This window comes from Stegastes partitus, unplaced genomic scaffold (genome assembly GCF_000690725.1).
Source record: "Stegastes partitus isolate 25-593 unplaced genomic scaffold, Stegastes_partitus-1.0.2 Scaffold684, whole genome shotgun sequence".
Lineage (NCBI taxonomy): Eukaryota > Metazoa > Chordata > Actinopteri > Pomacentridae > Stegastes > Stegastes partitus.
In genome coordinates this window covers 310,948-323,589 of record NW_007578415.1, presented here as the reverse complement: position 1 = coordinate 323,589, position 12,642 = coordinate 310,948, and positions in this window count along the sequence as shown.

Here is a 12,642-nt window from a genome sequence, read left to right as displayed (position 1 = left end):
CCCTCATAAGCCGCCCCGGGCCTCCGGTTGCAGGGGGGGGGGCTTCCCACCAGACTCACACTGGCAACAAACACGCCCAGGCACATTGGCAAAGAGCTGGCATTGGCACAACCATGCCGCATGCATGCGTGATCCGACTGCGAATGAGAGACGGTGAGAGAGGTTTTAAAAAAAAGGGGGGAGGAGTGGAATCAAGGGGATGAAGGGGGGAAACTTAGTTGGTATGAACAGAGAGATTGTCTGGGAAAAAAAAGAAAAGAGAAAGAAAAAAGTTGTAAAAGATTTTGAGGCATGAAATGTTCAGCGATGAAGGACAAATAAGAGGCACTTGAAGAGGAGGGAGGACGGCCAAAGAAAGAAAACGAAGGGTAGGCGAAGGGTGGGCTTTGGGAATGGCAGAGGGCAGCGGAGAGAGGCGAGGTGAATGGGTTTGTATTTGGAAGCTGGCCAATAAAAAGAAAACAATCTACGTCTCTATTAGGCGTATAGTGCTGCCAAAACATTTCCTTACCTTTAGACGTTAACGCTTAGTTGCCTCGTTTTTCTTTCATGAGTGGTTGTAACTGACTCTACAGACATTCACCTGTGCTGTCCATGTAGTAGCAGCAGTGACTTACCTTTTGAGGAACTAGCATCTTTAAATCCATCTCCGTCGCCAAGGCCACCGAAGTCTTCCACAGCTCAGGTTGTATTTTCGGCGCATTGACCACACGACTGAAAAGAAGGCCTAGCAACTCAGCTGTGTAGCAGCTATCAAGTAATCAATGAGTCCTTGAGGCACACAGGAGCAGTGTCAAAACACAGCCATTGACTGCTAACAACAGCCAATTTGCTGCTTTTGCGGGAGATCACCTCGGCTAGATGTCGAATGTGTGGGTGCGCCCCATTATTTATGGAGTATAATGAGGGAGATTGACTGGATAGTGCTGCTACTCCAAATTGTCATCCAATTACTCACCCATTAGATCTTATTTGCGACGTTAAAAACTGCTCTACGATGCACCAATTTCTGCATTACCCTAAATGCAGCTTATTAAACGGCACAAATCAGCTCAGAGCGTTTTAATGTGCAGGAGTGTCTGACGCCATACTGAGAGCGTGATGAAGGCAAAGTAAACCAGCAAACGTTAACTGGACAGCAGTTGAGATAAACTGGAAATAGAAAGTTTCAAATGCAGAAACTGAGTCACTCCTTTTCCACTCATCCACATCGTTCATGTGCTCATTCATGGTCTATCTACGGCTGTCCGCTCATTTTAAAAGGCTTCATTTCTTGCCTCGCTGCAGCGCTGCTTCACATCTGTGGTACGCTTTGCCCTTGTCGATATAAAAACCTACGGCCAGTATCGATAATCCACCGCCACAAGGTCACACTGCACAAAAGGGTATCCCAAATATAAGATATAAACACAAGTGACTTAAAACTAGTGAAATTATCTGTCCATGCAGCAAGTAAATTTTACTTGATGAGAAATCTTGAAATAAGATTTTTAATGCTCAATTTAAGATTGTACTTTAAAATCAAGGACTAAAAATGAGCAAAACAAGCCAAATTATCTGTTGTGTCTAAAAATAAGACTTTAAATCTTGGCAAGTCCCAGATTGGCCTTTTTAGAAACATGCAGTTTTTCAAGGAATATCTTTATTTTTATGTGATAGTCACAGTGAAAAGCGATAGAATGGGAAAGAACATACAAAAGAGATTTAGGGTTTTTTTTTTAATATATTTTTTGGGCTTTTTTAGAGCAGTAGAGAGACAGGAAAGGGGGGAGAGACCTGCAGCAAAGGGTCATGAGCGGGATTCAAACCCACCACCGTTGCGTCGGGAACCCTGTTCATAGGTCGCCTGCTCAGCTAGGTGAGCTGTAGGGGCACCCAAGAGATTAAGAGTTAACGTCACAGAACACTTTAAAGGAAGCATAAATGATTACAGTTTGCAATTTGCAGATAAGTTTAACATACAGTGTGACTTTTGTTTTAATTAGAATAAAGTGTCAAACTTGTGCAAATAGCACATCCCATGTGGTAAAGTTGGTGAACCCAAGTGTTCGTACCTGTGTGAAAACGCCTGCAGCCTCACAGAGGAATGAGATCCAACAACAGTAATTATAACGAAGCACATTGTCGATCTGTCCTCGAATTCGTGTGGCATTCGTGTGTCGCGCTCTATTGTACGCACAAAAAGAATGGGGGAAAAAAAAACTGCCTGCGATGACAACTGCCTGGCCACAAGGTCGCACAGTCTGTTTTAGAAAATTACAAGCAATTTTTAGACGCTCTCTCCTCGCTGCGTTGTGGATCGAGACAGACAATCCAGCAAGCATTTCATTTACAGGATATTCAGGGGAGTTTAGCCATACTGCACCTTTGTGCAACCACAAGGCGACAACATAAACAGATATAGAAGGACACATACTGTATAGATGAAGATACGAAAGAAAACACTAAATTATGAAGTTTACAATCCAGTGAGAAAATATCACCAAATGTAGTTTCACAAAGCAGATTCCAAACAGCTGCTAGCTGCAGCAGAGTTTTACGGGAAGTTTTTGCAGATATGTTGAGGACACTCATCACTATAATATCAGAACCGTAGAACTGAGAGATGCTCCAACAGTAAACTAAAGGATATGTTTAATTATTTAGACTCTACATGTGGAGGAGCGTTTATATCAGATATTTTAGTAGCATTGAAATGGATGGGCAATGTTAGAAATGAGTGTAAGTGATCATTTAATGTAATCAGCAGATCAATAGTGAACTAATCAGCAACTATTTTTGACAGATTTCTACTTTTTTTTCTCTCATATCATCGTATACATCACCTTGAACTCGTGATGTTTTTCTCTATTGCTGAACATTTTATTTAAAAAAAAAAAAAAAAAAAAACTTAAAAAGAATGAGCAGTAATTAAAAAGAATTCAACCTTTTCTATGATATCATTAAAGCTTCAGAGCATTTATCTTTAGTTACCCACAGCCGGCTAAGCAGCGCTGCTCCTTTGATCAGCTGAGGAGGTCATATCTGTTCACCTTCATCACAGACAATGGCAGCGCTGCAATCTAGCTATCGGCTCGGTAAAACAAAGAAGAGGAGACTCAGACGTTAACCTCTGAAAGACAGCGAAACGGCGCAGCAGCAGCAGCAGCAGCAGCAGTGCTGAATCGAACGTTTGAGGATATGGAAGATTCCAGCAGCTCCTCTTGCAGAAGTAGGTCAGGCAGACGCCTACAGTAAGCAACTGCAGGTTAAGTGCTCGTCTTTGTATTCGGAGACAGTGAAGGTCTGCCTTGGCCTTTTGTGGGGGGAGGGGGGCGTCCACGTTACCGCGTCTACCCACAAGAGGGAGACAAGTCCACAAAAATCCACGCCAGTGCTTTTATTTCCATCCCAGCCGCATCACAGCATCAAACTTCTCCTCTTTGTTTAAAAGTCTTTTACTTCAAACTGGAGAAATCACATTGAATCAAGCTATTAGAAGATATACGCTTCAACGTAGTGAGCATCTGAATCATTCACGAGAGCTTACGTTCAGACAGAAGAAGACAAAGAGACAGACGTAAACAAGAAGAAGAAGAAGAAGAGACTCCGGCTGACCCTGTTCCGGTGCTCTGCAGTGTGAGGTAGTTGGTTGTATGGTTTCGCATAATAAACAGCCTGGAGATAACTGTACAACCTTCTAGCTTTCCCTGCGGAGTCACACGCTCGTCGTATGGATGCCATCAGCTTGAACGCCTCTTGGTGTGGTAAGTATGAAGACTGACACGAAAAGAAAAGGGGCAGAAAGTTCTGATAGTAGCTGCAAAATACAGAGGAACTGTAGAGGAGCAGGTCACACTAATGAAGACCAACAGAAGTTCTCATGGTTATTATATTTAGATTTAACTGCAAATTCCCACTAAACGTCTGCTCCAGTGAAGGGTACCTCGCACTGACAATCCCCTCCGTTATCAGATCTATAAATAATTCCAATTTCTTCTCCTGCAAATTAAATTTCAAGCCAGTAATTACGAAGACAGGAAAACAAGCCAACAAAACCGTTTCACCGCCGACTTTAAATCTAATACATCTGAAATACTAATCAGGTTCTGCTGTCGAGGTCCAGCTAATCCAGACATCAATATACCCACCTTGCTCTGCAGTGCTCTTTGATTTGTTATTTGGTGCAGTCCAATGGGGTATGGAGCCAACTATCAATAGCGCTTTGCTTTCCGTGCTTTCAACACAACAGCATCTGTCTTCAGACGACGACTTTTGGGCGTTTTTGTTGTCGGTCGGGGGATTTTTTTTTGTCTGTAGCGAGCGGTTAAAAAGAAAAAGTGGGTTTCGAGTCCAGCGGTGCTTATTTTAACCTAAAATTGAACGTCTTCGTAATTTTACTCGAAGTAGACTGAATATTTTTGGGCGATGCTGATCTATTTTATTTTTTAGATTTTAAACAATCTGTGCCTGGAATTTGTGACATAAAAATGTCAGTGGTGGCGGATAGCAGCAGACGTCGGCGGCATCAGCGTGTCCTGAAGCACGAGGCTGCTGTATGTGAACTTGCTTTGCTGCCTCCTCCTCTTCCCCATCCTCCTCCTCCTCCTCCTCCTCCTCCTCGTCTCCCCCCTCCGCCCTCCTTCCCTCCCTCTCCCCCCACCTCCCCCCACCCTCCTCTGTCCCCCCAGTGTGTCTGGCTAGTGGCTCAGACACCCAGTATCCGCATTGCGTTGCAGTGCTCCAGTGAGGAAGGGAGGAAGAGAAAAAAAAAAAAAAAAAAAAAGAGCACATATCAGCAATCTCTGCCGAGCACTGCTCTTTTTCTGTACTCACACAAAGAAACGACTCCCCGGCATGTTCCAACTCAAGAGGAAATTCAGCGGGCACAATGGAGCCGCTTGCCACCCGCTATTTTATCAAAGGTGGCGTTTAATACTCACATTTCATACGTGATTTGTCCCCGTCTTTATTAGTTTATCCGCATGCACCCGCAAGAAATTCCCAAATCCTTTTTTTTTAATGTAAAATTCGTCCCAACAGATTTCTTTCAAGCTGAATTAAATTTTTCGGCTAAATATGAAAAACTTTACAGGTTTACGGGCAGGTTATTTTTTTTTGTTTTACCGTATGATTGTGGGTATTGGGGGGGAATCTGCTCCACAAAGGCGGCTGGGTTGATGCGTGGATTGTGCAGACGGCGGCGTTAATGAAATATGGAAGAGGACCGGCGGTGTTGTGGTCAGCACGGCTGGGAGGTTAATCACCTTTGGGGTTGCTGTGGCTTTGATCCTCACGCTGTGTAAAATCCACAGCCTCCGTCTGTGAGCCTCTTCCCTCCCCTCCCACACACACACACACACACACACACACACACACACACACAGATGCTAGCGTGCACGTCGCGAGCGTGCACGAGGACAAACGTGCACACACCTCACACTCACGCCCCTCCCTCCCTCCCTCCCTCCGAACACACACTCTCCTCCAGATGCAAGTTGAAACACACAAACAAAGTAATAGACACCCACGTAGAGACACATGGCATCATGTGAACGACGTGGACTTCTTTTTTTTTTTTTTCTTGCCTAGGCGAGACGGGACGTCACGCCTGGAAAAAAAAAAAAAAGTGCGGGGTTCAGAGAGTGAGGGAGAGAGGAGAGGGGTAGACACGAGGAGAGGAGGATGAAAATGAGGGGAAGGGCTGGAGACGGAGGAGCGAGAGGGGGGGAGGCGGGGACACGGTGATGGTGTTCAGGCAAGAGAAGAAGAAAGAGCGATAGCTGGAGATACTGCATGCTTGCATAAGTGTCTGTGTGTGTGTGTGTGTGTGTTTGCGTGTGATGTATGTAGGTGACACAGATTTATGAAAGGAGGGGGTCATAGCGCTGTTGGTGGTTGTTGGGGGTAGGGGGAAGTGTGGGGGTGTTGGTAGAGCACCAGATAATGGAATCAATGCAATTGTCTGTGTGTGTGTGTGTGTGTGTTATACTCAGTGTGTGTGTGTGTTTTAGTCTGTGTGTGTGTGTGTGTGTGGCGTACCTGCCTCATAGACATTTGCCTGTTCGGACTCTAATCGCCTGGAGAATTAGTGATGTGACTTGGCAGAGGGAAACAGGCACAAAACAGAGCCAGGGACAGCGCCTGAGAGAGGGATAGAAGAAGAGGAGACACAAAAAGAGGAGAGCGAGAGATGGAGGGGTAGCGAGAGGGGAATAGCTTTTCTGTTCGCCGCTGCGTAATGCGCTCAGAGAGAAAAGGAAGGCTGTGAAGATGGGGCAGGATAGGTTTTATCAAGCGCTCTTTTCTTTCTTTACCACTGGATTAATTGTTTTTTTTTTTTCCTCCTCACTCAGGGGGGAAAACGGATCAATAACTCATCGTAAGAGTACGTCGTGTTATAAGTGTGTGTACGTGTACCTGTTCTGTGTACATGCACTTGTTGTATGCATGTGCACATCAGTACAAACGTGTGCGTTCATGTAAGGAACACCAGGCAAAGGCGAATGGTGAGTCCAGAATGACTTAAGCGGGCCGAGACGATTCGACTGACCACGACCGCCCACCATCTTCCGTCATTCGTGTCCACCTTCATTTTCATCCTATTTAATACAGGTTGCTTTATTTTACACAAGATTATTTCGTTCTCCCTCTCCAGCCTCTGGTTCACGTCCTCCGTTCTTTGTCTCTCGTGCTTTCGAGAGCAACAGAGGAGCTCATAAAACTGGGGCAGAGGAAAATATCTCAAAGCACAGAGACAAAGAGGAAACTGAGAGAGGCAGTGCAAATTCTCACACAGACAGAAAAAAAAGAAAAAGAAAAAGAGGCTTCATGTTCGGCGTATCCCCTCAGCGGAGTCGCATGTTCGTCTGCGTGTGCGTGCACCTGGCCGGAGGCAGATTCTGTAAGTTTGGGATGTGTTCTGGTCGGTTAGCACATGATAAAGCTGTCATCTGGACAGACTTACATGTGATGCAAATGGAGCTTTTCAGCTGTGCAGCAGTTGTTTGAACCCTGCCTCGTATTCTTCATCTGGCGTCTGCAGTGTCAGGCTTGTGTGACATTTATTTTGTCTGGGGAAGAGTAAATCAGTGTTACTCCCTCAAGGCTGAACATCTTTGTCATGGGGGAGTGATTGCATAATCCTGTGAGATCACAAGGCCTGTAGGAAATATAAGACGACAGTGTTGTCTGCGGCTCCAGGCACAGCTGTCTGTGGATGTTACATGCATGTGCACGTTGCACAAGCAAGAAGGCTCAAGTGTGCGCGTGCGACACGTATGACCGTTCTGTCGGAGCTCGTACACGCCGTCCCGTCTGCGAGTCCCGACTTTTACATAAAAATCTGAGGCTTTTTCTCTCCGTATGTGTGTCAGTCCTCAAACGCTTTGTCTCTCTGTCTGCCAGCAGGGGGCATTTTATTTGAACGTCTTACTGCACAGACATCCACTGAATAACAGGCGCTGGCTATGTCAGGAGGAAAAGCAGTGAAAGGGCCCCGACGAACAACGCCACAGGAACCGATATTCTACCTGCTTTGACAAAATCTGTCTCTTTCCACAGGATGTGATCCAGAGCGGTTTGTGCGGACGTGGCGAGACAAAAAGTACTTCATGTCGGACTGCATCGTCATCGATACCAAACAACGGTAACCATCCCATGTGACGTATAAACTGTGTCGTTGTGTTTTAGAGCAGATTTCTCTCGTAATGTAACCTGTATGCATCCGTCTTAATTTTACTGAATTCCACTGAGCTTAACATTTGACAAACAACGTGACATGTTTGTGCTGAAATACCCACGTAGACGCATCGAACATCACCGAAGTATGTTTGTAAAAAAAACATTCGCAGCTTCCAGTCGTGTTAACTGTGTCGGATTTGAACCTGCGCACGACGCCGATTCAACAGACGACAGCCGGCCACTCCCCTCTGCGTGCTCCATTGTCCCTGAGACCCTTAACCTGTGATGATATGAAAGGTCACAGGTGAGGTCCTTGGGAACAAAGTCGCATGCGTTTGCTTCTGGAGGCTAAAATAGAAAGCTCACAGCCTCTGCAGATGTCGATGTTAAATCATTTCATTCACAAATGCCAGAAATGTCATATTTTTAGCTCCGCATCAGAGCGAATCTGCAGAATAAGACGTGTTTTGGGCTGCGTGCACTCCCAAACTTTCCACACACGGTGCGGTTTTCCGGAGGGGGCAGTACTGTTGGCCGGCTTTGTGCTCTGAATACGTTCATGTTTCAATAAGAAAGACAGCCAAGGGTCGTGACCCCGACATGTGACTCACGTGGGATCTTTAAAATCTGCTGTAAACACCTGAAAACACATAGACGTTTAAAGGCTCCTCACAGTAAAATATTGCCTATTGTTGGACTTTGAAGAAATTAAGTTCCTGAGAAAACATGTGAAGCTGCTGGAAATGAAAAAATGAAAAATCTGCTGGTTGATTTGGTGCATAAAACGCCACAGGATAGTTCCTAAGAGTGCAGAGAGGATTATTCAGATCGCTTGTTTTGTTTTATGAAAATATTTGTCCATTAATCTCTTGTTGCAGCACCACAGTGATTTATTCTGGATGTTCTTTTTATGATCGATGGACAATCTAACAATAAAACTCAGTAAACTGTAAAAAAACGTGTATTGTTTTTTATTCTGTGTAAATGAAGGTGCTGGCGTGGGAGCAGCGTGGGATACATGTTTTTTAGCCACTAAATAAACGTCCAAAGACCAACGTCTGTGCTCCTGCGGAGAACACGAGGAGAAGTTCTCAGGTGGACGGACGAAGGCGACGTGCGGCTCCTTCGGGCCGGGGCGGCTTGGTGTTCCCTGGCTCCCGGCCCTCCGTGTGTTTGTGCATCCCAGGACGGTTGACATTGATTGTGCGGGAGACAGACTGAGACACATTAGTACCCAGCTCGCTCCCGCTGCTGCTGAAAAACACATTAACCGGCTGCATTGGGAGCCCTGTCTGGTAACCATGGCAAAGCACACAGGCGGGGAGGAGGGCTGAGACGGGGCAGCGGGTTCAGCTCGCAGTCTCTCAGGGGTTGTCTTTCTCAAACGCTCCTTTCCTTTCCTCCGGCCACGTCTGTCATTTTCTCTCAGCCTCTCTTTTGAACCGTCGCTCTCTGCCTCTCACACACACATAAACACATTTGCATATTTCTTTTTTCTTCTCTTGCATTCTTCTTATTGATGTTGACCTCATCACTCTGCCCTCACCTCACACTCCACCCCCCTCATCCCAAGACCACATAATCTGCCGCTCTCTAATTTGCTTCCCCCCTCCACCGAAATGCCTTTTCTCCATCGTCAATATGGTTCCTGTTTGTGCAGAGGACGGTGTTAAAGAAAGTAAAAAAAAAAAAAAGCAGGATAAACTCGGCTTAAAGTGACAAACTATCTAAAGGAAGTAACATCACTCGTCATATCACTTCCACAAGTTTTAATTTTTACCAAGTTACTCATCTGTGACACTTCACTCTGCGTGGGATCAATTACATTCATCTCATCAATCAGTCACACTCGTTAAATGACATTAAGGCCTGCCTTTTGTGGCTGGATGGCTTTTCTTTCAGTGGAAACTTTCCTGACTGTGAACACACAGACAGGTACAAACAAGTCCTCAGGTGTGTGCTTAAGGGCTGTTTTTATGTACTTGTATTTTGCATATTTCCATGTGAGAAGACTTTCAATTCACATCAAGGTTTTCTGTTTTTGTCGCCGAGTGCTCGTTGAAAAGCTCTCACTGGTTTAATATAATACCCTACGTGTTTACCCTCACTGTGTGGAGCACCTTGAGGTGACTTTTGTTGTGAAGTGGCGCCGTGTAAATAAAATTGAATAGAACTGAATCAACTCTTACAAATTTGACACTTTTTAACTGTGCTGTTGCCACGGCGATGGCTGCTACTGTACGGTAATTACAAAATAGTGTTTATTTAAGTGAAACTGGAGTGCAGGTAGAGCGGAAACACGACGCCTCAGTGATGTCAGCTACACACTCCATCCATCCATCCATCCATCATCTATACACCTTTTAATCCTCACTAGGGTCACGGGGGGCTGGAGTCTATCCCAGCTGACTCAGGGTGAAGGCAGGTTCACCTGGACAGGTAGCCAGTCTATCACAGGGCTACACTTAGAGACAGACAACCAAGCACACTCACATTCACACCTACGGACAATTTAGAATCACCAGTTAACCTCAGCATGTTTCTGGACTGTGGGAGGAAGCCGGAGAACCCGGAGAGAACCCACGCTGCACGGGGAGAACATGGAGACTTGCGACGCAAACCGGCGACCTTCTAGCTGCGAGGCGACGATGCTAACCACCGAGACACCTTGCAGCCCTGCATAAATATATAAAGTAATTGTATAGAAATGACAAAGGCTTCATTTTGTTGCCCATAAATTAAACTTTGCAGGAGGAATAACATTTCTTTCCTTTCATATGTAAAAAGTTAACTTACCTCACTTAAAGGCTAATATATTAACACCATCAGTTCATCACCGTCACCACCTTCTCTTACAGTCTGCATATAAAATAGATCTAAAGTGATGAAATTCACATACATGTGGGCGACGCAGACGGACTCACAGGAAACCAAAGACATCACTCAAGCAAGTGATGATCCACAGCCTGCCACAGAAACATATATATAATCTTTCTACTAGGAGAACTTTACTATACAACCCTTCATCATTTAATGATGATTACAAGTAATGGAGTAAATGTACTTTCCACTACAGGCTGCTTTTATAAATCACAGTAACCTAGGAAGTCTGCGATTCCTTCCAAAGCCCTTAAACGTCACATCCAGCTGAGACAGCGACAATAATGATGCCACTGTGCATGTTAGAAGATTATTAATGTCATTTATTTGACAGCTGTAGGTTGGAACAACTCATGAAGGCAGCAGGCGTAGACAGAGAGCAGATGCACACGAAGGTAAGTTTTATTACTATATGCATTATGAGCATTCAAAAACATTCAGTCATAAACTGAAAAACTAAAATAATGACAAGACAAAAAGTAAAGCTGAACTTGAGGGGCTTGCAGTTACCAATGCAGGTGTACTGTACCTGGGCTACGATCAGTTAAGTAAAAGTACCAATACAGCCATGTATCTCTTAGTTATCTCTACTTCTGTCATGTTATTTCTACTGAGTCAAATCCACTCAACTTCAGTTTGATCGATATTTTCTCAAGTAAACTACAATAAAATATGTTATCTGAAAATCTACAAAAACTGAGTTTTCCGTTTTTGCAAACGAACTCTTCACTTCTTTATAATAAACTGTTACAGAGCGGTCAAGACACGATTCATATAAGAGGAGAGAAGAAATATTAAGTTCTAATGCACAAATCTGTTTTTGGTTTCTGAGTTTTTCTCTAATATTTCCTTTTATATCGGATCATTTGGACGACGGCTGTATTTAATTATTATTTTCACCGTCAATTAATGTCTCAATTATTCGCTTATTTGCTTGTCTGTCACTGTTGTTGTCTTTAAAATGTCAGAAATTTGTGAAAATGTCAAGTTGTGTTCACCAAAACCCCAAAACAGCAGAATGGATTAAATGTCTTGTTTTTGTTCACAACCAACAGATATATTAGTTTAATGTCATGGAGAAAACAAACACACACAACATATTTACATTTTCAAAGATGGAATCAGAGAACTTTCAATTTTCACCTTTAAAAAAATTAATTCTCAATTATCAAACTATTAATTTAATAGCTGAGAACGACTTCATTAATTGGCGAATCATTGCAGCCTGAATTTGAACTTTTACTGAAATTAGCCCATGTGAGAGTTTCAGAAAGAAAAATCACTATTTGGTGGATTTGTTGAAACTTCATGCGATCTGAAATGTGACTTTGGCTACTCACGGCTCTCTGCTCATCTTCCAGCTGAAACAGGTGGTTCTCGGTTTCAGGAGGTCAGATGTCCACATTATGAAAGGAGGGTCGGAGCACACTGATGACACCTTTTATGGTGTCAAATTGTTTTGACATTACTGCGCCTTGATCAGAGCCAACTTGAGGAGGGTTTGTTCGTCATGCATGCTGCTGGCATGGTGTTTGCCCACCTTGAGTTGTTATCCAATAGGTTTGAAATCCCTGTTCAACCAATTATCCAATGACAACTGCACACCTGGTTTTGGTTGGATGTATAAGATTTCCTGGCTGCATGGTGGCTCAGTGGTTAGCTAGAAGGTCACCGGTTCGTGTCCCGGTGAGGACACCCAGGATCTTTCTGCGCGGAATCTCCATGTTCTCCCTGTGCAGCGTGGGTTCTCTCCGGGTTCTCCGGCTCCCTCAAAACAGTCCAGAAACATCCATCCATCCATCATCTATACACCGCTTAATCCTCACTAGGGTCGCGGGGGGGCTGGAGCCTATTCCAGCCGACTTAGGGTGAAGGCAGGGGACACCCTGGAGAGGTCGCCAGTCCATCGCAGGGCTACACTTATAGACAGACAACCAAGCACACTCACATTCACACCTACGGACAATTTAGAATCACCAATCAACCTCAACATGTTTTTGGACTGTGTGGGAGGAAGCCGGAGAACCCAGAGAGAACCCACGCTGCACGGGGAGAACATGCAAACTCCACGCAGAAAGATTCCGGTGCCCCCACCGGGAC